This window comes from Diadema antillarum, unplaced genomic scaffold (genome assembly GCF_040938485.1).
Source record: "Diadema antillarum isolate AM-2024a unplaced genomic scaffold, OU_Dant_1.0 scf00000128, whole genome shotgun sequence".
NCBI classification, from domain to species: Eukaryota; Metazoa; Echinodermata; class Echinoidea; order Diadematoida; family Diadematidae; genus Diadema; species Diadema antillarum.
The window spans coordinates 4,406,820-4,432,131 of NW_027271017.1; the positions used below are offsets into that span (position 1 = coordinate 4,406,820).

The 25,312-nt window shown below is 40.3% G+C and overlaps 1 protein-coding gene across 1 annotated transcript in view; it reads left to right on the plus strand.

Moving 5' to 3' along the window:
- The window catches only part of LOC139720496 (rho guanine nucleotide exchange factor 11-like), a 219,763-nt gene that overhangs the window by 32,483 nt on the left and 161,968 nt on the right, over positions 1-25,312 (plus strand). The window contains exon 2 of the mRNA XM_071631850.1: positions 226-267. The gene's annotated coding sequence lies outside the window, so the exon portion shown is untranslated. The remainder of the gene's footprint in view (positions 1-225; positions 268-25,312) is intronic.

The following is a 25,312-nucleotide window of genomic DNA, read 5'->3' on the forward strand; positions in this document are numbered from 1 at the left end:
TTATTGGAAGTGAATGAATATCATTTGAAAAAGTATGTATATAGATTTATGCATACATATTCAGTGGATATTATTGTCATCATTATCATAATTAGATATAATTGTTAATACCATGGTCTTAGTTCTTGGAAAAATGAGCATAATTAGCATCTATGAAATGTCCTTTAAAATTCTTCAAATTTGCTAATGACAGAGTGTATTCTGATCTTCTTTTACTTTCCACAGAGATTTGCTGGTCTAGAAGCAGCACCACATCGAGTTGCCTTGGTGAGTTGGAATTCCCTTTCTGTTTTGTTTTGTTTTGTTTTGTTTTTGTTAACAACTGACATCTAAAAAACATAATAATAAATCATTCCAGCGATCTTTGTTAGGGTTTGGTTGGTTACAGCGTAATGGGTGGCGATGCAATTGTGGTCGATAATGTTTATGAAAGATATGAACAAAATATGTCCATTAGTTTGACATTGTTGATGCGCAGTAAAGTACATACCGTGAAGGCAGTGGTGTAATTAGAGTGGTTTAAAAGTGCACTGATGTGCTGTTGTGTGTGTGTGTGTGTGTGTGTGTGTGTGTGTGTGTGTGTGTGTGTGTGTGTGTGTGTGTGTTTTGTTATTGTGTTTCATGTGTTTCTGTATATGTATGCAGCATGTGTGTTTGGATGTATGTATATATTGGTGTGGGTGTTTTGGGTTTCTATGTGTGTGTATGTGTAGGTAAGTGTGTGTGTTTGTGTTTTGAGTTTGATTGAGACAACTGACATGTTTTTGAAGTCTCATCTTAGATATAATATGATGGACTAAACACAGGAAAGATTACATAATGGCTGGCAGGACCCCCCTTCTCCTCCCCCTCAAAAAAATTGATTAGTCTTGACTATTTCTGCTGAGAGATTATTTTTAATAACTAATAAAAATCTGCCATAAACCCAGGATTTTGTGTAAGTCAGTAAGTTCAAAAATGCACCATCACCATACCCCTTCAGTCTTACCTCTGTGGAGATATTCCTATTCCGTGACCAACTACACAGCATTGTTTACTTGCCGTTTAGGGAAGAATTGAGCTGTAGGTTTTTATCAAATGTATTTTATCAAGTGCCTGTGTTTACCCAATCACTTGTAGGGCACTGGTTCAAATGTCATGTGATTATATTTGGTCATGGTGTGTTTGTTCGATTCTTGAAGAAAACCTGTTAAATCACACACACACATTTTCACCCACACATGCATGCACACACACACACACCCTTGTACTTTAACCAGTTTTATGTCAAGCAGAGTAATGGAGATTAAAGGGACACATTTGTATACAATATATAGTGAAATGTGATGGACTATATTGATTTTGGAATGTTACATTATTTCCCCCCCCCCCCCCTGTTTTGATGGTGTACCTAACCCATTTTCATTTAACATTACTCTCAGCCTCACTCCTTTCATGGTGTAAATAAAATCATTTTAACTGTTTATTTTGTCGATTCATATGGCATGTGTGCAACATGTATGAGTTTAACTTAAAGGCTTAGATATGATCGTGGTACACTGTCTCTACAACTTCAGAGATCAAATGCCAGTGGAACATTCCTGGAGCTGTGTTTGATAAATTGGCCTTTATACATGCTGTTTAATATGCAGTTGAGTGTAACTTCATAGTACAGTACCTGCACAATGCGAGCTGACCATCACCAGCTGGATGACAGGCGAGTTATTTCATGGTATCAATGTTTCCAGCCGGATACTTTGCAAGTAACGCAGTCATATTCCATTTACTATCTACGCCATGCACTTCGGGAGCATGCGTGTGACATGAATCGAGACTTCGAAGACAATTTTACGAGTCATTAATTCCTCAAATGAGAAATGTAGTTACGCAATATGGAATAAAATGCTATCCTTTTCAAGAAGCAGTTACATAGCTAGTTCACATTGTGGAGAATGGTATAGGCCTATAGCCTTGTGTTGTGGGCGGCAATATTCGGTGTTGTTTAATTTGTGTTGCTGAATTCTTTAATGATGTGCATTTTAGAGCCATTACCTCCAGAAACCTCTCATTGATATGCAAACATGCATGCCATATCTAGGCCGCGGGTGTCTCGGCTTTCACAAAAGGCCCGCATTTTGTCACGCTGCCATCATTGTCCGCATTACTGCTGTCCGCACGTCTGTGAATATATCCCTGTATTAAACATGAGAAGCATGCTGTTTGAAATTATACACAATCTCTGTATCTCCGACATGCCGCATCACACGAGAGAATTACATACAAACAACACTGGCACACTCACTAAAGTGGCCTCTAATGATCAGACATTATACTGTATAAACTCTGCCCCTGCAGTATGTTGTGCAGTTCCGTGGCCAGTCTGTTGATGGTAGCGGCCTGCTGTGTGCACTAGCCTTCTCTCTGTATTAATTAATACCTCAGTCTGGCAGCATGGCAGCAGTCCCTACTTGCAGACACACTGACACGTGGACACACACACACACATACAGACACTGACATATAGACCAGACAGACAGACAGACAGGCAAGTATGCAAACACAGGCACAGGGTATAGACACAGACACAGAGACTACTATACATTATTAAAACACAAACACACACACACACACACACACACACACGCAGATAAGCACACACGCACAGATTAAAACACAGAGGCACATAATTTACAGTTGATCACACACACACACACAAAATTAGGAGTGTTCCCAATTGTCCACTGTACTAATCCCATCCCCAGATTGATGAGATAAGATACCCAAATCCTCTTGAGCTTCATTGAGGCTCAGTGGATAAGCCCACAGACCGTCAATCACAAGGTCCCTGGTTCAAGTCCCCAGATGGCAGCAGTTGTGCCCCATAGACAAGATGCATTATCCTCTGTGCTGCTTTTTTCTTTTGGATGGAACTGAAATTTATTGGTCCTGTGGTTGCATGCCTCCAAGCATTCATTGCTACCTCAGCAGCCACTTAAAAAGCAAAACAGACAAAAACAAAACCAACAAATCAACCAACCAACCAACAAACAAGCAAATATGAAAAAATCTTAACCTTAATTAGAATTTAAAGGCATATATTTCGTGGCCATTGGTTTGAATACTGTGAAAATCATTTGATATCTTTATGGCATTGGACCTACCTTGTACACCTTTTTATCTACCCAGCCCTATGTGTTACTCAATGCTGTTTGCAATTCTACTTCAGGACAAAGAAACTGCAACTATTGCCAATGCCACTTAGAATGTATTACTGCAATGTGAAGGATCTTTTTGTGATTTTTTAAACGCTGGTTATACAGGTCCATGGTGGTACAAGCTTGTAGGACATACCTTCAAAGCCCACAATACAAATACACACCACTTCCCCTTTTGTCCTCCCCCCTCTCAACAAAATACCTCATATCATAAGCTATAGTCCTGAAACAATTTCAGGATGTGGCAAGTTTGTGAGAGTTAGAACAAAGATTTGTCCACGTCTATGGTTTCAGTAGTTAGCAAGTCACATAACATAAAGCCTACCGTTGTGTGGCAGGCACTTTAATAGGGTTGTTTAATGCAATGACATTTATATTCCCAATAAAGTATCAGGTGATTATCATACCAAGTCACGTGATTATGATGTGATGAGATGATGTGCTTATTTGTGGAACATCCCTCAAGTAATCACCAATACACTCAAATGTTGTTGTAATCTTGCCATATTCTTTTATACCGTACTGGTAATTTCATACGTATTGTTTCAAATGGACTAGTCAGACACCGAATCTACATTCTTCAGGCCCAAGACGAGACTTTCGTCTGACGTCTCATGTGCCTGCGTGGGAGCCAGTGCTTTCCTAGCATCTCATCAAAATTTGACGAACGCCAGCATGAAATTTTCATGGGGAGAGGTCAGCAGGCCTCTTGAAATTTCCTAGATAGCTTGCTTATAGTAGCATCACCTTTTGCTCTCATATTCAGCAGTGATGGACTCAAGTGGACACTGCCTTTAAAGTATTTGCTTTCTATGCCTTGTAGATCTCAAGTTTATCAAGGGTCAGTTATCAGATTATATTTAGGCTTACTCTAGATTGGTGGCCTCAAAGAAGAAAAAAATATATATGTGATGTAAGGATTTAAAAAAATGTCAATCAGTCTTGATGGAGACTACTGTAATATTGCTTTAAAGACTTGGCATGGTGTCATTCTTTGTCATGAAAAATTCATTATCCATGCTACTTTGTTATGCACATACCGATGAACCATTCAGAGGGTCCTTGCATTGATAAAGTTGTTGCAGTCACCTAAACGGAGCATCAGTTCGTTTTAAAGAATAGTAAAAGACGGAAAAGTCTGATGGAAGAGGATTGAGTATTGTGAAAGGGAAGGGTGTGGCAGCTGTTGCCATGGCAACATTTCATGGAGGATCTTGAGGATGATGAAGATAAGAAGGAGAAGGATGATTATACTATGGGAGGAGTAGAGAACAGTTTTGACGGTAGTGGAGTAAAGATAATGACATTGATGATAAAGTTATTATAATCATAATGATATGATGTTGTAATTGATAATGATGAGGCTGATAACTACATATGTATGATGATGATGAAGAATGAGATGATATTGGTGATGATTACGATGACTATGATGATGGCTAAAAATATGATGCTGATGCTGAGGAGATTAAGATGATGTTGGATAGTGATGAAGGTATGTTTCCTGGTGGTGTATTATCATGATGGGTACACTGATGATGGAGGTAGCAGTATTGATCATCGCGATGCATGGGAGTACTGTAGGAGGAGGAACAGGAATACAAATTACATCCTATAAAGCGATGGTGAAGGTGTACATGATGGCAATGATGATGATGAAGGATCTTTCTTACAGAATCTGTTGTATGTAACAGGGTTGCTGATATGGAATATGATAATGATTTTGCCCCCAGAGGCGATAGCAGTTTCAGCTGTTGGTGTGGGTGATGATGGGTGATGATGATGATGATGATAAAAATGAAGATAAAGGGAACGATAATAAGGGTGCTTCTTTGAGTAAAGAGGGTAATGATGATCTGTAGAAATGATGATGATAGGAAGTTGTAGAGTACAGTGAAGGTGACGAGCATGATGCTCATCGAATAGAGAATTACCATAGAGACTAACAATGATTGATAACATGATGATGAATGATATTGAGCATGATGGTTGTAATAAGGATGGCAAGGGTGATGATGATGTCCGCCGTTGCTCAAATCAGCCGCTGTTGTCTCGGCGACGAGACTAAGATTCCGATGGCATGCACTTGGTTACCTTGCCATGATAGCATTCTCAGACGCGCTCTGTCATTTTCTGCTTCGCTGATTGGGAGATGCATCGATCAGACGCATGAGTTGATGGCGACATTAATGTTCGATGCCGGCCTGATGGGCGAGGGCAGATCAAAAGGGTGTCGCGTGGGATGGTCCATGGATAGCCAAAATTTCCTCAGCAGGTTGGATTTATAACCATATTAAAGCAATTCAAAAAGCATGTGCGTTTAGATGTAAGCACCTTTCAGACTGAGCAAACTTTCGTGCGTGTGTGTATGGAAATGTCCATGGACTGAAAAGCATTTCTTGGAATACTTCGTTGATATAAGTCGACAACAGAGGCAGAGAAACTCTGTTTAATCTTTTGGCTGACCCACCATTTCTAAAATGGGGTACACGACAAGAGACTCTGGTCTGCAACGTTTCTCGCTGTGGCAATGTTGCAACGCAGACAAAGTTACCTGTGCTGACCAGTGGCGGAGGCACCCACAGTGTCCATGCTGATGTGGTGATGCGTTCACACAGCTTTTAGAACCAACGTCGGATGCTCGCGTCTTCACGGTACTTCTTATTTTCATTGCTCCTTATCATCGCCTTTCTGTCTGGAATAGAAGTGGAGAAATTTTTTGCTACAGCAGTTCACCTATTTTTATCATTTGTAGCCAACATGGGTAACATCAGTCTGAAAGGGGTATCGATGTTGAAGCTGTTAGGGAGACCCAAGCTTACTATTAAAGACTGAAGGTCATACATCATTTTCTTTTCCTACTATGGTTCGGGCCGCCTTAGTTTGAGCAAACTTCTAATGCACTTACCTACAAATTTCTGAAAAATTTTTTTTCAAAGGGAGGTGGGGCGGTCAAGAGACTGGCATAGTAGGTTTAAAGACATAGGCCTACTTTTCTACCAGCCTAATATGGTAATACATTCTATTGTTTCCAGAGCATTGGTGTTACTGCTGAATGGTTTCAGTTTTAATATCTCCTACATTCAAGGCTTTTCCATTCTCCTTCATTGTCTTTAAATCCACTGCAATATCTTTTGTATGTTTTGCATTCTTCTGTGGTACATACAATACAATTATAATGTACACATGTACACATTGCATATTCCACATTCCACAAAGCCAGTCATGGGCGGCAATTCTGCATTTCTTGCTTGTCCATGGCCGTCTAGGCTCTTGCACATAGGCCTACTTGTTTCTGCATATAAATATTTTTGTTTTTAGCGGGCTGCGGCGAGTGTCCTTACTCTGTTTAATTAATTGAGAATGTATTTTGGCTCGTCAGTCTCTAAGTCATAATTTGCCGGGCGATAAACAATATGATCATTGCCTGTCCCTGTGGTTGAGCTCCTGTTGTCATGGTGATGAGATGGTGACGTTGGTACTGCCCACGCCGCCCCCCCCCCCCCCTACGTCCTGCTGCATTCAGATGGATGAAACTTGATTATGTTTCATTATTCCTGCTTTGGTGGACATATCCATTTGGGATTGGTATAATGACTGTTGACAGATTCGTCTTGCTTCTAATGAGTCCAGCAGTTTGGTAGAGGGTCGTATGCGAATCAAATTCCTGTATGCTACCAGCTAGAAAGGATGTTCCATACACATAGCTGTTGTTTGCATACATGAAATGCATACTGTGGTGGTTGTACAGGGATGTGTGCCCAATGATTTCTCAAGCATGATCAGGGCCCCATTTCATAAAAGATGTCAGGATAGTAACTCTTGCTGGAACGGCAACTTTCCACTATAGCAACAGCCAATCAGGAAGCTGGATTTTGTTGTTACCATGACAAATGCTATTCTAGCAAGTATTGCTATGATATCAAATTTTTATGAAATGAGACCATGAAGTGGAGTTTGACACTCTAATTCCAGAAGGAATTGATCATATTCTTGCTATTATCATAATTATGATCATCATCATAAGTTGTCACTGAGCTTGTATAGTGCATGATAAAAAAAGAAGAAGAATATACCCTGTGTACAATATGCAATCAATATACATGTTTATTGATTTGATTTCCAGTCAAGTTTATCTGATGACCAATTTCACAATGGCACTCATTATCATGTAGCACACCTGTACTGCAAATGTAGGGATTTTTAGAATAAACTTGAGCTTTTAGAGCTTTTAGAGCTCCTATTGGGAAAGAGCTTAAGAACTTGGTAAGCCCATTTAATTGCGCAGAACAGTAAAATAAAAATGTATATATCTGTATGTTAAAAATTCTGTGCTTTTGCTTGCCTTTTGATTTTACATGTTTTTGTTTTTGTTATTTAAGGGTATTTTATGAATATTGAAGTTCAGAAAACTTTCTCCACTGATGTGGCTGTCCATGAACCACTTCAGTCTATTCACATTGTAGCTTTTTCTGACTGGTAGAGTTGTGAGCCCTCTTCCTATCCATCTTCTCCTTCTTCACTCTCCCCATTACTCCCTCCCTCTCTCCCCTTTCCCATCACCTCCACATCCTCACCACCTTTCTGTATCCCCTCTCCCTCATCCTTTCCCTCTTCCCTCTCCTTTCCCCTCTTCCACTTCTACCCCATATTCCCTTCTCCCTCCCCTCCTTTCTTACTACCGCCTCATCCTCATCACCCATCCATTCCCTCCCTCCCCCTCTTCCCCTCCCGTCTTCTCTCTTCTCCACGTCCCCCTCTTCATTCTCTTTCTCCTCTCCCTCTTGATCCTCCCCTCTTCCCTTTCCCTATCTCCCCCGTCTCTCTCCCTCTTACCCTCTCACATCTCCTTCCCTCTCTCCTCCCCAGTCCCCCTCTCCTTCTCCTCCTCCCCATCTTCCCTTTCCCGCCCAAGCCCCCCTCCCATTTCCTCATCACCTTCCCAGCTTCACGACCTTTCTCTTCCTGCCCCTCACTCTTTCCCCCTCCCCAACACTTTCCTCTTCCCTTTTCCCCTTTCCCATCACATCCTCATCTCTGTACACCTTTTTTCCCCCTCCTCCTTCCCTTTTCTACCTTCCCCTCTCCCTCCCCTTCCCTCTCCCTCTTTCCCTCCCTCTCTCTCCCTTCTTCTACCCCTCGCCTCCTCTTTAACCAATACCTCCTTATCCCCACCACCTGTCCTCCTTCTCTTTTCTTCCCCTCTCCTTTCCCTTCCCTCTCTCTTTCCTCCCGTTCCCCATCACCCCTTCATCTTCACCACCTTTCCCTTCCATCTCCTGTCTCTTCCCCTCTCCTTTCCCTTCCCTCTCCCTTGTCTCCCATTCTCCATCACCTCTTCATTCCCACACCTTTCCTTCCCCTCTTCCCCTCCCTTCCTTCTCTTTTTCACTCCTCCCCCATTCCTCCACGTGTCCCCCCTCCCCTCTTCCCCTCTCCTCTCCGTTCCCTCTCCCTTGCCTCCCGTTCCCCGTCACCTCTTTATCCCCCTACCATTCCCTCCCCTCTCCCATTCCCTTCCCTCTCCTCTTTACTCCTCCCCCTTCATACACCTGTCTTACCCTCCCCTCTTCCCCTCCCCTGTCTCTTTCCCTTTACCCATCACCTGTGCATCCAAAACACCTTGCCCTTCCCTTCCCCAGTGGGGTTCCCCCTTTTAAGGTAAAGCTTTGGGTAAAGCTACTTGCTTGGATTATCCATAGTGCCATCCTGTCAGTTTTATGCATAGTGTGACATTTGCAGTAATACATCCTGAAATAGTATAGTATTGAAGCATAATGGCCGATGATTGTAGAGGTACTTGAAATATGAATTATAGTATCTAAAGTTTATGTGATATTCAGTTTCATGGCACCAGGTATTTTTGCATTAAAAAAAAACAATAAAAAAACAAAAACCAAGCAAACAAACAGTAGGATTAGTGATGATGATGATAGAAGCACATTAAAAGTTTATGTATGAACGATAATGTGAATTACGTTTCTTTGAGTTACCACTTCTATTTATTTTTATCTGTTAAGTCTAGGAAAAAGTGTTTGAAAGCATATAAGTGTGATATATTACTGTAATAGCCACAAGTTATTAGTATACAAATGATGCACAGGATAGAGTGTGTTGGTGTAGGCGTGGTGCACTCGAGGGTATTTACAATTGTGAAACATGCACTACATTGTAAATACCTGAGAGTGAGCTACGCCTCCACTAACGCCACGAAATAATCCTGTGCATCATTAGTTTTATAAAATGGGTCGAAAATTCGAAAACTAACATCATTTTTCAGCGTTTTTCACGTACCTTTGTGGGTCAAGACGTCCGAAGATGTTCGTCCCAAACATTTACGCACGTCGCACTCGCGGAAGTCCCGCACATACAGTATAAGTATAGTGGGGGGTTGGGTTTCCGGACACTTAAGTTCCCACATGAAAACTTACTTATTTTACATAGAATATGCACCCTTTACCTTAAAGATTTGATATAGACTCCTCATATAGGCCTACTAGACAACATACTCTGAAAACGGCGTGAGAATTAACCTGCTAAATCGTTGGATTTGCTCTTCAAAGTGACTCCATGTACGCGTCCGGTCCCATAACGCTTGGTCTACTGTACTGTACAAAGTGTACGTATAGTAGAGTATACGTACGTACGTCACACATGTTATGCACAAGGGAAGACAGGCCGGCCGGCAGCCCGAACTAGAAGTTGTTTACAGGATTGACAGCGCGTATGCATGCAATTCATCAAAGGAGCCGCCGCGCGCACAGACGATCGGCAATCTACCATAGGATTACAGGCAGTGCAATTGTACTGAAGTAAAGGAAGGAGGTGTGTCTCATTTCAGCGCTTCCTATTGGCTACATTCTTGAACCCATTTTATAAATCATAAATGATGCATTTAATAAAAAGTGTAATTTACTGCTTGTTCATGATCATTAATAGAATGCCGCTAAACCATTGCTCTCTTGTTGGTAATATGTTATATTGTCAGCCACCCAGATTATCATTTTTTTATCCGTTCTTGTCACTCATTTCTTTACTTTTCAAATTTTCGCTGTATGTCTGACATATAGGCCTAACATATTAACATGAGCATGGCAAATACATAATGGTAGAGTCTGTTACAGAAGCATATTCTAACTTTAAGTAGGCATACTGTATGTTATAATGATGTTTCATTACATAACATGTAAACCAACAAGCAGTCTGTACTGTGGGTAAGAAACTCACTATACTGTGAGAAATTTCACAGCATCAGGAGGAGGGTCTCCGAGAAATTGTGCAGACATTGCAAAGATTTGTCATGGAGACATACATATAGGTGCTATCTATGAGACCAGGACCACATACTTGCACTCACTTTCATATTCTATCCCTTCTCTCCCCCTCCCCCTCCCCCCCCCCCCACCCTGTGACACTGGCCCCACCCTTCTCCATCACCCCCATTGAACTCCCGAGACTTATGCATTTAGCCCATGAAGTACCCATGGCTGGTATGTGGCTCCTCGCAGCAGGGGTGAGCCACCCCTGTTATGTCTGGGCGGAGCCTTGTAAACAAGTCTGGAGCCATTTCCCCTATCCAGTGACACACCACACAGGAGACTATGAATGGGACCAAGTATATGGGGGAGGGTGGTGGATTGGATCCTGCTCTTCTCTCCCAGACTCATACCATGCAGTGTCATCACAGTGATAATGTGATTTCGGACTGAATACAGTGATATGTGTAAAGTGCGTTTAATTGTATCACAGGGTACTATGAAACAAGACATTTTCATGTGCGTGAAACTTTTGCAAATTTTCTTGAGGAGTGGAATTTCATGAAAGTATAATGAAAAAAAAAATGTTCTTGTTTAGTAAAAACAATTAGTGAATGCCAATACAGTGCTTTATACTGTACAAGTCCAGTAACATTACTAACAATGCATGTTTAGTATCGGGCATTCAGTTTTGTTGTGTGTTTATATCAAACAGTAGTATGTGTTCAACAAATCCCTGTATTGTAGTTGTAATGTACTTGTAATTCTTTTATAGTTGGCAGTTCACAGATCTTTGATCCAGCAAAAAATATAAAGGCCATCAGCTTCAATTTGCGAAAGTTTCATGCTGGTAATATTTCTGGTTTTGTAGATAAACAGATGTCTCCTCATAATGGCATGACAAAGAAAATGCAAAGAAAATAATTGCAAATTTGACTTTGATATGAAAACAACTTTTAGCTCATGTCTATTCAATGCAAGTGTTTCCATGATGGATGAAAAAGGTTTGGCTGTATGCTTTGTTTGGATGGCAAGTTTATGCAGTGAATTTGACAACAGAAAGTAATATGACCCCAAGCAGCTGAGCAGTGGAACACATGATTTGTAAACAAAAAACAAAACAACACACTGTTTTCTTTTTCCATCGGCAGATGAAATTTCAAACAAATGCAAAACAGCACATTGATCTTTTGGGGAGTGGGGGAGGGGGACAGTAATCATATTGTGTAACATCTCAAATGGCATGTAATGACGGGTGATTTCCACCCCCTCCCAGCTTATATGATAAATCCAGCTCACTTTGATTCAGGGTTATCGGCGGAAGAAGAATAGTTTTTGATTCGAACTGCCCTGATTCCTCCAACCCAAAGTGCATGCGCAATCATCTGCATCTCAAAAATAAAACAGGAACCGAGATTCAATTGAAGAGGCTGTCTTTGCCAAGTGCTGTCCCACCAATGCCGGTTGTCCCCGGCTTATTTTCTGAATCGGTCATCTGCGCAATTTCAATTGCCCAAATTGCCTTGGAAGACCCCAATTTATTAAATACAAGGTGGAAGATTTCTCCTACAATCACATACAAGGGCACACATCAGGTACATTGCACTGTTTCTGATTTAGGTACGCATACTGCTTTTATGTTTTTACTCGTAATGTGCATGTTGCTATGTTTGACTCTACGTTGATGTGTTTATATGGACATGTTTTAGATCAGCCAAATTTTATAAGAGTGCAAGAAGGGGAGGAGATTAGAAAGGAAGAACGAAATGTTGTTTTACAAGCATCAAACTGCTATCAAAACTGCGATTATAACAGGAGAATGATAATTTTTTATCTCTGTCACCAAGCATTTGAAGATTACTTGAGACTACATACCACTGCCGTGAGATAAATTAGTTAGACACATGATTGTCATGGAAAATTCCCCCCCCCCTCCAAGAAAAAGAAGAATATAACATTGAACAATCCATTCTTGAAATAATTTCATGAAGGAGGATGTTTGCTGTGAATGATGATCAAATTTGTGAGATAAGAAAATAACTTCCTCTTTTGTGCTTTGCAGGTTTGCTTTAAATTCATATTTCTGATGCATACTGCACAAACAAGTGTGAAGACTATCCCACAAAAGGAAAAGTGTCTGATGGTTCGAATTTCAAATCTATTTCCCCGTCTCAATTTCCCCAGTCCGAATATCTTCCAAGAACAAGTGAAATTGGAATATGTGCAATAAACCGTGCAGACGAGGCCGTCACAGCCTGTTTGTTCTTCCGAATTGATTCCACGTCGCAAGAGCCGCAAATGGCACTCCTCAATGTCTCTTTTTACCGGTGTGAATGATCACCCCAATCTTGCGGAGAGACTGGACGGGGAAGAGGATAATCGGAAGTGGAATGTAACGGAGGAAGATCATAGCTTCTCATTGATCGTGCTTTGGACTTAGAACTAGGCTGAATGCAGCCAAGAAGAAGAAGAAGAAAAAAGGGAAGAGTAGAATTTCGGCCAAAACATATCACTACCACTCCCTCGCTCCCCAGTGTATATTCTGTTGAAAATTGCATGCCATTGATACTTATATAGATGATGACATCATGTATCTCCTCAGGGGGTGATTAGAGTAATGGGGGAGGGGGGGGGGGGAGGGGAGGGCAGAGAAAATGGGGATGGGGGGGGGGGGGGGGAGAAAGAAAGGGATAGGGTAATCTGGAAACCAGGCACCTACATGTACATATATCTGGGTCAGAAGAGTGTACAGCCGTGATCTCAAGCTTCCGCTGCAGGTAGATATTGTCATGTTCTTGCCTGATATTCTTTGGCCCTCGATGTCTTGGATCTATCTCGTTGGTTCTGCCCGTTCTGTTTATCTGTAGCAGTCAGTTGAAGTAATATCAATGGCTCAGTCATCTTGTAAAGTCTAGTCATCTGAGAGCAACAGTGGTCACATTCACAGGCAAGAGTTATCGGTTTTGCAGGGTGATTTAAAAATTCATTTTATCTGCTGTTGTTCACACACGCTCCCCCCCCCCCCCCCTCCCGAAAGAAAATAAAAACACTTGGTATGTAGTCATGCCATCAAGTCACAAATCGTACAGGGTGGTGTTTCCCTTTAAAGGGAGACTCCAGCCTGACATTATGTTGCTTTGTATGAAAATAGAAAATCTCAATTAGATCAAAGAAAGTTTTGAACAAAACAACAACGAACAAACCAACAGAAACGCAAAAAGTTATGGATCACTAAAAATAGTGTAGAGTAAGGCAAATTGGCAATTTTGTGTGCTCTAGGTGTTGAGCAGCTCACCATTCAGTTTGTACACAAAAATTCTCCAATTTTGAATGCGTGAGAATATATTTTTCTTACATTCCTCAGCAGATAAGTTATGTCTGTGCTCAGATATTTGAGAGAGATTAAAATTTGTATTTAGCATCCAAAACAAATGGCAAGTGGCTGAACACCTACATTGGACATCATGCAGCACATGCCATTTTGTCTTTTAAATCTTTCAACTTTTTACACTTCATAACTTGTTCCGTGTGCCTGATGTTTTCCCAAAAAATTGTACCAATTTGCTCCTCAATTAAAGGCATTATTTACCATTTGCAGATAAAATAAAAACTCATCTGTAGTGCTTCAAAATAGTTCTAAAATGTGAGCTAGGGATAGAAACAACCAATTTAGAAATGTTAATCGGTATAATCAATGTTAAATATACAAAATGGGAACAATAGTTATAATAAAAATTGTTTCTAAAATAAACCATCCACAGTTTTGGTTTCTTGAGAAAGATAGTGATATTTCCTTGTATTTTAGGCTTTATTGCAAAGTTTTTATATGGTAGGATGTTTTGTACTACAGCTGACACATATCAAACGTTTTTTGCATCACTGCTCCCAATAGTAAACAGTACCTTTAAGAAATATGATATCATATAGAATCTCCCTGTAAATGTGCAAAGGAATCTTGAGATGGGGAACATTCTTTGATCACCTGGCTGGGAGCCTGTCATCATCACCGGGCATATCTTGATGATGACGTCACATTATTTGGCAGACAGGCGGGGGGGGGGGGGGGGGGGGGGGGGTAGTTTGGTAGCTAGGGATGGGGATGGAGGGGGAGGGGAGCAAATTGACTGATGGAACACAATGGGGTAGGAGAGAGATGGTTTTCTAGCTTTCATGTCCTAATGGAACATCGTAATACTCTAGTTTGTAAACTAGGTCAGGCCATTCTCTTCCAGGCCTTTGGAATATCTGCTCAGTTGTACGTCTGAAGAACGTACAAGCACTGGGTAATCTGTCCGAATTTGGCTAAAAGTTCTAGCCAATATGGCCGTGAAAAGTGAAGGTGTGTCCTAGTTAATGAATCATTCATGCTCTGTCATGTGAAATGATTCCATATCCACCAAGTTACAGGGGTATGGAGTTCATGTGATCACACTGTCCTGTTTGGAGGGAGTTGTTTGGAAAATGACATACAGCCATAATCAGAAGTTGGCAGCCGAAGAGAGCCCCCTAGTGGTCTGACTTTGCCAGTCAGCCTCCTCCACAAGCAGACTCCAGTTTGCCCAGAGTATTGAGTGGCCTAAATTTAGATGCTGACTCACACCGCTACGCATACATACCAACATTGGTAGAGTGCGTGCATTCTGACTGTCTCCTTTTCTTCACCTTTTCTCATTTTCTCCTCCTTTGCCTTCTATTACTGCAATCCGTGGTAATCGTATTCGCTCAATTCTCTGAGTGGTAAGTCGTTCTAGGAGACATAGGGGGGATGGAGGGGGGGGGGGTGAGTTCGGGAGTAGGCTGCAATGAGCAAGGGGATGGGGCGGTAGATTGCTGACTGAGCTGAGAGACATTATGTATTGCCATTTGCAGTGGACCATTTCTTGACCCCTTTGCGGTATTGAATGACCATTTCTTATTCAAATGGGTGACCTTCTCGTTTGTAATATGCGGCAGTACAGAGTTGTAGTGCATTAGTACCATTCAGTGCTATTCCAACTGGCTCTATGGAAACAAATATAGAAGTGATGAAGTTGTGGTTGTGGGGGAAGAAGCAGACCTATGTTCCTCACACTGCTGGCTGTGAAGCAGGTTGATTGCATGAAAGGTAATAGATGCCATTGTGATAAAAGTTAACCCTTTGTGTTCTTTCAATGCTGATTGACACAGAAAACCCCATAGCATTGTACACACTGTACAAAGTCCCTGGTACAGACAGGGTTAAGCAACATAGTCCAAGGGGAAATAAGACCTGGGGGTGTTTCATAAAGCTGTTCTTAAAGTTCAGAATGGCTGAAAACAACTGGTGATCAATTCTTGTGCTGAATTTTCGAAGTTCTGATGAGTATTGCGCGTCAGAACTGACCACCAGTTGTTCTTGAGTCATTCGTAACTTTAAGAACAACTTTATGAAACACCCCCCTGGCCCTCATTATGAAAGCCCAGAAGAGTCTTCAGTGCATCTGAGTGGTGGCATACAGTGAATGTGGAAGGTGTATCCTACACAGATGAGGTACAAAAGGCTGTCACCACAAGTCTTCAATGGCAGTTAGGCCTATATCTGGATATCATCATGCTAAGCACCAATATATCCAAACTTACCTGGAGCAGCCAGTGTTAAAAGTGGGGCTAATGAAATGTAAAACCCTTGCCCTACAAGCATAGGCAGGTGTGCTCTTCTCAAATGCAATGTGCTCACATGTATCGTATATGAAAGAAAATACATGATACAACCATTTGTATGATGTTCAAGCTCTACATGTAAACAATACATGCACTGCACATTGTCATCGATCTTCTGCAAGAAGCAATAACATGATGACTTATTGTATGTCTGTATGTATATTTGTGGTTGTCTGTCTGTCTGTGCTTTTGTTTGCAGAAGTGTGCACATGGGTATATTGATGGAAAGTTCTGCATTTGTTCGCAGCCAGAGAAGTGATGAGAGAATTGGGAATAACCTGTGGTGAGATAAGCAGACTGGTGGAGTGTAGGCTACCTGTTACCTTTACAGCTGGTGGTATGTGTCGACATAACTACATTGTAGTCTACATCAAGACTGATGTTTGCTATTTTAGTGTTCGGTGAGTGAGCTGGTGAATACATGTGAGGGGAAAGAGTGTGCCTCGTGATGTTATGTTGTGACGCCAGGCACGGTTCGACACGGGTGCCCCTCGAGAATGCGTCAGCCGGAGGAATTTCCACTTGCTGCTTGGCTACATAGCGTCTGGCGATAGTATCGCTCGTAAGGCGGAGGTGGATTATACTCTTCGAAACACCCCGTATCCTCAAACGCTTCCCTTTTGTCCCCTTGCAGAGAATCGCACTGGGTTGGTCACGAGCAAAGTCTTATGTTTACATGCTAATATGTGTCTGTACATGGGATACAGCATGATATTTTGGAGGTGGGGGGGGGGGGGTGGGATTGTAATTTGTTTCTTCTTTTAGCTTGCAAACCTGACAATAGGAAAAGCAAAGTACCATATATGTACAGTACTAACAGAAACAGCTTCTGCAGCTATCACTGAATGATGAATCATGGTTGAGAAAGACATGTGGATTGTAAAAAATAGAATGAAGAGCCTACATTATTACTCCCTCCTCCGAGCTCCTCCTCCTCCCCCACAACTATGCAATATTGTGGTTAGCTACCAAATTAATTACTGGCTGCTGAACCGAAAAAATGCGTGGATGTTGAATCACGGCCCAAGGTTATCTAGCATGTGGCAAAAAGGGGACAGTCATTCGTGTTTGTGAAGTGACAGTTGTGTATACTTCCATTTTTTTCTCTCTCTCTATCCCTAAAATTCAACACCCTGTGGCAAGTCAAATGTAATAATTCTACATACATGTAAACACATGCATCTGTGTTTATTGTTGTTGTTTTTTTGTTGATATTTTAGGATGATTTTTTTTTTGTGAGTTAGGGGAATTGGGAGAAGAGAGTGAATTTGTCCTACAAGTAATAATTGTGTTGTACATGTGACACAGGTGGATTTTGGCACTTGACTTTTAATATACACTCTCCAATATATTTCTTTAATTTTCTTTTTCACTTTTATTTACTAAACTCATAGTTGCCCTATTTATCAGAAGTTTTGATGTTAAAGTATGTAATGATTCTTTTAAAACAAGCTTGGATCTGTTTCTTTTGTTTGGCTTAACTGTTCGGTTTTGTTTTCTTTGAAAATACGATATTGTGTGAAGAGAATAATTTACACGTGTTTGGCAACAATGATTTGTGCAAATCGTTCTGTGGACCAAGTTACTTCTTTGCACTGGTCAGTTTACTTCTTTGCAGAAGCTTCAGTAATCTGTAGTGCTTGTCACACTTAATGCCAAAACAAAAACTTTTGTGCAATTAATTCTTTGTGTTCAGCCGATTTCATTGAACCTCATTTGTCTGTATTTTGCACAAACTTTAGTATACAGCAAATACTGATTTTCATGGGGGTTTAGTTTAGAGTGAAATCTGCCTAGTTTCCACCGCAGGCAAATCATTATTTCATGGTTAATATGATGGCAACATTCTGTGATGGCGAGATACACTTTATGATGCAAATATTTGCAATTTGATCACGTTACTGAACAGAATTTCAAAGACAGTCCAGCAAGTAGCATGCACACCAAACACTGCTGAGTTATAATCCAAATATTTCCCCCCTCAACAACCGGTGATCATTTACCAACGGCTTTAATCTGCTTTGCTCATATCGTTCCGGGCAAACGGCAATCGGAGATTTCCTGCGGCATTATTTCCGCGAGGTGTTCGGGGAGTTTAGAGGAGGTGACAGGTCGGAAATAAACACAGTCGTATTCCGGTGTATGATTGGAAAGTTGGCCTGAATGCCAGTGAGTGTAACAAAGAAAATAAAAACTGGTGTTGCCGTTTATAGTTTTGATGAGAGTATAATGATGCGAGTGTGGAGTAGGCATTTCCTTTCTGCAGGAATTATAAGAATATAAAGCAACAGTCAGTTTGAGTCCAGCACTACTTTCTACATGAATAAGTAAATGCATGAAAAATGTTACTAGCTATTATTGTTTAATTACTGCTGATATTATAATAATAATAATTGTTATCAACACTATTGTAATTATCTATAGTATTAAATAGTAGCAGTGGTAATAAAGGCATGAGACTTGTAAAAAATGAATAGGCTTATTCTCGTAGTGGTAGTAATAGTAGTAGTAGTACTAGTAGAAGTAGTAGTAGTTGTAGTAGTAGTAGTAGTAAAAGTAGTAGGAGGAAGAGCAGGAGGAGTAATGATATTAGGAATAGTATTTGACTGATATTATTATTTCAGTAGATGTAGATGTAGAGTAGTGGTCGCAGTGGTGGTTGGTCTGTTGACTGTCTGCATAGAAAATACAGTTGTATGCCTTGTGTTATGTATTTCAGCCTTCTGCAGCTTTGTTATAAAAAGCTCATTTGATAGTTTACAATTCTATTATAAGCATAATAATGTGATTAATTGGATGATAGCTATCATTCTGAAGGGCGATATGTTTTTTCTTTTTTTTTCGCCAAGGAATATGTTAGGAGTATCGCAGCTAAAACCTGCAAGCATATAATACACATAATGTACACACTCATACATGATGCCCACATATACACATCATTGACACTTGCACTCTTATGCACACACACACACACACAGGAAGCCGGAGCTGAGCAGCGGTCATTCACCACCTTCCACCCACTGGCTTCTGTTGCCGCGGTAACCGCATTGACAAATGGACCGAAGACAGCATCGCTAAAGCAAATTACTGTTTGGCGTCTCTATAACTGGTATCTTACTTTGAGATGAGTCTAGAGTATGTCACTTGACAATAGAAATAAGATGCTCTCAATATTAATTTGTAATATGAGCAAAGCCTTAATATTGATTTTCATATCAAATGATACATAATCCACAGTGTTGATGGTATATTGTCGAGTATATGGAAAGATAATTAAGTTGGATTTTTTTCAGAAAAAAGAAATTGTACTGGACATAGTATTTGGAAAATATATCTGCATGTTCACCTGTTCAAAATGACAAATATCAATAATTATTAGCAAAGAATGGAGGGACTAAAAGCTGAATGTTGCCAACAGGAAAAAAAATCTTTTTTAGTGTGTTTTTTAAACTTCAAGTAATATTAATTTCAAAAATTGTGTTTCTGTTTTTGTTTTTCATACAGGAAAAAATACTTTTTTTTGTTGTTTAAACTTCAAGTTTAAACTTCTAGTAATAATAATTTCTAAAACTTTGTTTCTGTTTTTGTTTTTCAAATCAAAGTTGTGTGTAATCTGTCATATCTCTGTGACATAAAGATACAGAGCCACAAAGTATATGAAATATGATTTAATGCTTTGACGATAATTATATGAAATATGATAATCTTTTGACAAGAATATAAAATGGATACGTAAATTTAATGTGCGTGGATTCTTGGAAATGAATAGTCGTTACAATGGTTGCAATGATGACAGTCAGCTGGTCAGTTGATTGCTGACCACCCATGCGGGCAGTCAAGTATCCTGTAAACTACACTTGAGATGCTGCTGTCCAACGAGCAGCCGTTTTTATGGTTAGCGTTCTCTCTAGCAATAGATCATTATCAGGTTGTTGTGAAAAGTCTTTAGATTTGAGAAGATCAATTAAGTCAGACGTCTTTCCACTCCCCTCTACGCTCCTGGGTAGGCAGTAATCCAGGTTAACTACACATGACGGCAGAAAGGCAGCTTTTGCTGAAAATCCAGCAAAGAAGTAACTACCACCAGAACTGTGCATTTCACAGCAATTACTACACTTGACAGCTACAGCCCACTCTAGTAGTCAGTACAGGATGTTGATGATTGTAGAAACAAATGAACCCCAAATATTTGGCGAACCATATACTTTAGCTACACTTTAAGGACTCTACGAACATCCACATGGTACATGTTGTATGTAAAACCACTTCCTGTTGATAGTGAGATTATTTCCCATTTTTCCTCCCTCCCCCCCCCCCAAAAAAAAAAAAAATCAGAAATGAGAGGAAAAAATATGTGGTATTGCTCAACCTCTGATGAATAACAATATTCCAGTGCAGTGTAGCATGATAGTCCCATATATTGACATTCGAGTGCTGCATTTTTCTTTTTGTACCTTGCTGTACTTCATTACCTTTTATGTATCATTTGTCTTATACACCTGCAGAATGTCCTTAAACTTAATTCTTGCCTGTGACTGCTTTCTGTGCAGTTTTGATATTTACAAAATGCTGTATGTGATGATGTAATTCATATGGTCATCGTCGTTTCAATTTTATTGCTAACCCTTTTTGTGCCAGAGACTTTGGACAGTGTGTACAATGCTATGGGATTTTCTGTGTCAGTCAGCACTCAAAGCACACACACACACACACACACACACACACACACACACACACACAATCAATCTGATTTCACTTATTTTCTCAGTCTAAGTCAGTGACTTATGGTTCTGTTGATGTTTTGTCAAGAACAAAAGTTGTGTCTTGTATTAAAAAAGTTTTCCTTTAACCCTTTCTGTGCCAGTGACTTTGGACAATGTGTAGAATGCTATGAGGTTTTCAGTGCCAATTGATGCTCAAAGCACAACAAGGGTTATAATCATCCACAAGATATCTGGATGACATCTTTAATAATCAGAGACAGGTGACGAGATCCAGAGCCTTCTTGTGTATAAATCCTCCGTGTCTTGAGGCGCCGTAAAAGTGACCGCTGGCCGTTGACTCTCAGATACAGGTGGTCAGTCAACGGTGTCCAGAGTAGGGCTGTTGTAGATTTATCATGGGTAGGCTCACGGGCAGCGGGTCATCAGGAATCTCGTAGCGCTCGTAACTGTCATCCACGCCGGGCAGTCGGGGATTTCTCGATGCCCTTGATGGATCGTATCCAATTATAGACCCCTGCGTTTGACGAGCGGCGTAAATTGTGGTGAGCGGAGGCCCGTGTAGAAAATTGATAATGTCTGGTTTGCTGGGCGGCTCGGCTGTCCAAGAGGGGAGAGAAGAAGATTCTGGCATTTTTCTCTCCTCTTTTTCGTTGAGAAGACATACGAATGTGGATTCATGTTGGGTTTCAGTTGCAGTACATGTATATCTGTGGAAAATGTACAGGCTTACGACTTTTGTTGGATAACAGCTGTGTTGCTGTTGTACATCCCAGAGTGAACTTTTCGTTTTGTGGAAGAAGGTAGTGTCACATCAAAGATGCCTCATTTTATTAGGTGAGTTGATGCTACATGAATATCTTCATTATCCTTTATTCTTGTAGCTTTTCATTTCTTCTTCTCTTTTTATGACTGTAATCACTATGACGGGCTGATTTTGGAGGTCTTGTTCAATGCGAGATTTACAGATCATCCTGGTACCTGTTGCATAACATTGTTTGCAACTATTGAATGTTGCTATAATCACGGTTGCCATGGTAACAACTCATGCTTACATCTGATCATGTTGCTACACAGCCATTGCCATAGAAACTGCAATGACTGCAGCTTGCAGTATTTGTACGGGGCTATATTTAATGGTGCCCAGCTGTTGAAGTGTGTGCATCACACTCAAAACCTTGTGCACGCCTGTGTGGTTGTGAGTGCCGCATTCGGTGTCAGTCTATTGTCTTTGATCTGATAACTCATCGTGCAATTAATAGCTAATAGTCCGCCGATTGCCGCAAATTGATGACGGTACTCTGATGATCCTGCAGTGCCGACAGATTGCAGTACAAGCCCTTCGGCCCATGCCACATAAAGAATATCATCGATGAGTCGCAGTACTGAGCTTCTGCCAATAGAGACTATTTATGAATACAAATTTTCAAACTCTGTGTATGCCGACTCTTCCTGTATTTTCCTGAAAATCAACAAATTTCAGCGATTTTCACATCTCACAACCCTGGAAGTGACTAACCTTTGGATCACCTTGACTGGTACAAGCAGAATCTTGAAAGTCATTGTTGCATATCTGAATGTTCACGTTCATTCCATGCACTTGTCATTGAGGAATTTTGCATTTTGACAGTGCCCTGTTTCTGTATTTCATGCATATTGTATGCTGATTAAAATGAAATGTAGTGATATTCTTAACCCATTCACTAAACTTAACATGATGTGTATAACTTCTGTCTCTTTATTTCATTTCATATTTCTTTCCTTTTTAAATGCAAAAAAAGAAGAAGAAAAGAATGGCATATAGACTTTTGCATAAACGCAATGTATCGTTGCCATGGTAAAAGTTTGTGACTGTACCAAGCTGTATTCAGGGCAGTTTTTGTTTTGATGAACAAGCCCTGTCAAAAAAAAGAAGGCAAAAAAAAAAAAAACTTTGACGGGGCTTGAGCTTTTTACGTCGTATCCGCACCTCACTCACCGTTGGCGCAGCGGGCCGAGCGGTATCAATAATCACCCGGGGTCCAAACCAGAAACCAGTCCGCGTAATCTCCCGATGGTGGTCATCCGCAGACTTATTAAAGGATCAGCGCTCTACAAAGGTGGATACAAGATTTCCCCCCTTCCTCCCTTCCTCCCCCCCCCCCCAAGCCATTCATCTGTCTGTCCGTCCCCAGAGTCTGTCTGACACAGGAAGTATTCCATATCGTTGGCACAGCCTGCTATATCCTGTTGTGATAATACGATTACCACATCTCAGGCTCCTCGTGTCAGACGAAATAGGAAGGAAAAAAAAAAGAAGAAAAACAAGAAAGGAAAGGGAAAGGAGAAGAAGAATAAAGAAAGAAAAACACAGCAACAACGAAAAAAAGCTCTGCATGGCTGGCCAACTGTCAAGCATAGTCAAAGTACTTGCAGATTCGGGCTGACACACAAATTATGGCGACTCCACTCGCTGTCGCAAATTTAAAGGGAGAGATGATCGCTTTGCCGCAAAATTTGTGTCAGTATTGCTTGTCTGTCTGAGAAGACTGCTACTTTCAAAGAGCAAAGACAGGGTACTGTAAAACGAGGAATGTTCGTGTGCATTTTATTTTTGCGAATTTCGCGAGCGCCAAGATTCGCGAAATTAAAATGCACGCGAAAATTCTTGTCTACACTATATGCATTGAATGCCAGTGGCATTTTGCGAAAATTTCATGCCGAAAAAAAAGCCGTCGGCTCCAATTTGCGAAAAATTCATGCTGCGAATATATTATGTTTTACAGTATATGCGGTAGATTACATCCTGCAGGGTATAAACGGGGCCATGCAGATGAAAATGACCCTCTTCGGCAGTGAGCTTTTAGTCGCTCTAGGCAAGTGGACAAGTGGCTGTGTAGCTACCCTGTGTGTTGATGGGGTAAATTTTCCTACTGCAGTTTTTTATTTTGAAGCGAAAGATAATTATTTTGCATAGTTGTTTTACCGGCAGTAAGATTATGTCCACTGCTGGGCAGCCAAATGGAGAAAAGTGGGATCACTAAACAATGGGCCTTTTCATGCCGAACATTTAATCCACATTGTTTGGCCTCACGTTCATTGTTAGGTGCAAACGCAAGTTTTTTTCCCAGAGAAGTGGTCCCAAAGTAGTGTTGAGAATTGGCAGGCATGAAGGCATAGATCTCAAAATAGTATGTGGGGTTGGTTGACCAACCAAAATTAATAAAAAGAACTATGAAAATACAAAATGTACAATACCCTGAAAACTGAAGAACTATTAAAACTTGCCAAGGAGGACTTATTGATAGTCCCAAATGCTGGAAAGATGAGAACAATGTATGTCTGACTTATTTGATTTTGTTCATAGATATTGAAATTACATCTCTATTTCGATTCCAGATTTATGATATGAAGAAGTTTAGTTTCATGCATGTATGTCTTTGCTCAAAACTCTACTCATGAAGTCTGTGGTATTTTTTTTTTTTCCAGACAGACATGAAATAGCAAAGTTATGGGTAATTTTTCTGTATAGTTTCAGTGGTTCATATGGCAGAGTGATAAATTAATTTTCATGTGATCTGTTGTAATATATATTCATATTTATACTTTTTTGTTTCAGTTGGAGAATATTCAAAAAGTCTCTTCATTGCTGTATTTATAATTGATTCTTAAATTGGTAACAGATTTTGAAAGTTACACTTGCTATTGCTCTCTCAAATTGGCAATATTCTTTGTGATCTTGCGCAAAGTCAATGAATTTAAGTGGATCAAACTCCAGCATGTAGTATTCAGGAAAATTCAAACTTGATTGGTTGATTAATGTATTGTCTGCAATTAAAATTCTCCGTACATCGGATTACAACAAAATAAACATGAAACACATTTATACAAGTTTGCCAAAGACATATCACAGGGTGCAACTGAAACTGAAGCATATTAGCATACAGTATCACATGAACACCATAGTAACGTTATACATGAGCCCAACATTTACTACTAAAACTAATTCAAACCTTCAAGCAACACAAAACTTATTCAATTTAGAGATGGTATGTTGATGATATATGCAGCAAAATGTGCACAAGAAAGTTTTTTTTTGTGTGTTTCTTTTTTAAACACGATGCATTTAATGCCAGTGGCAATTCACGAAAGTTTCACATCGCAAAAATTGCCATCGGCTTAAATTTGCAAAAGTACCATGCGGTTAGTACATTTGTATTTTCGGTTTTACAGTATCTTTACTAATTGTTTGACTTTGTCTCCCTGTGTGTTTGTAGAATGTACTTTTTTTCTAAAATTTCTGTCTCCGTTTGTCAGAGTTTGTGTTTAAAGGGACTGTACAGTACTGATTGAGGTGGGGATTCATGTTTTGAACATTCTTTAGTGAGATAATGAGAAACCTCTTATGAAATATGAAAGAGCATGTAATTTTAAGAAGGATTCAACATTCATTTGATGAAAATTGGTTTTCAAATGGCTGAGA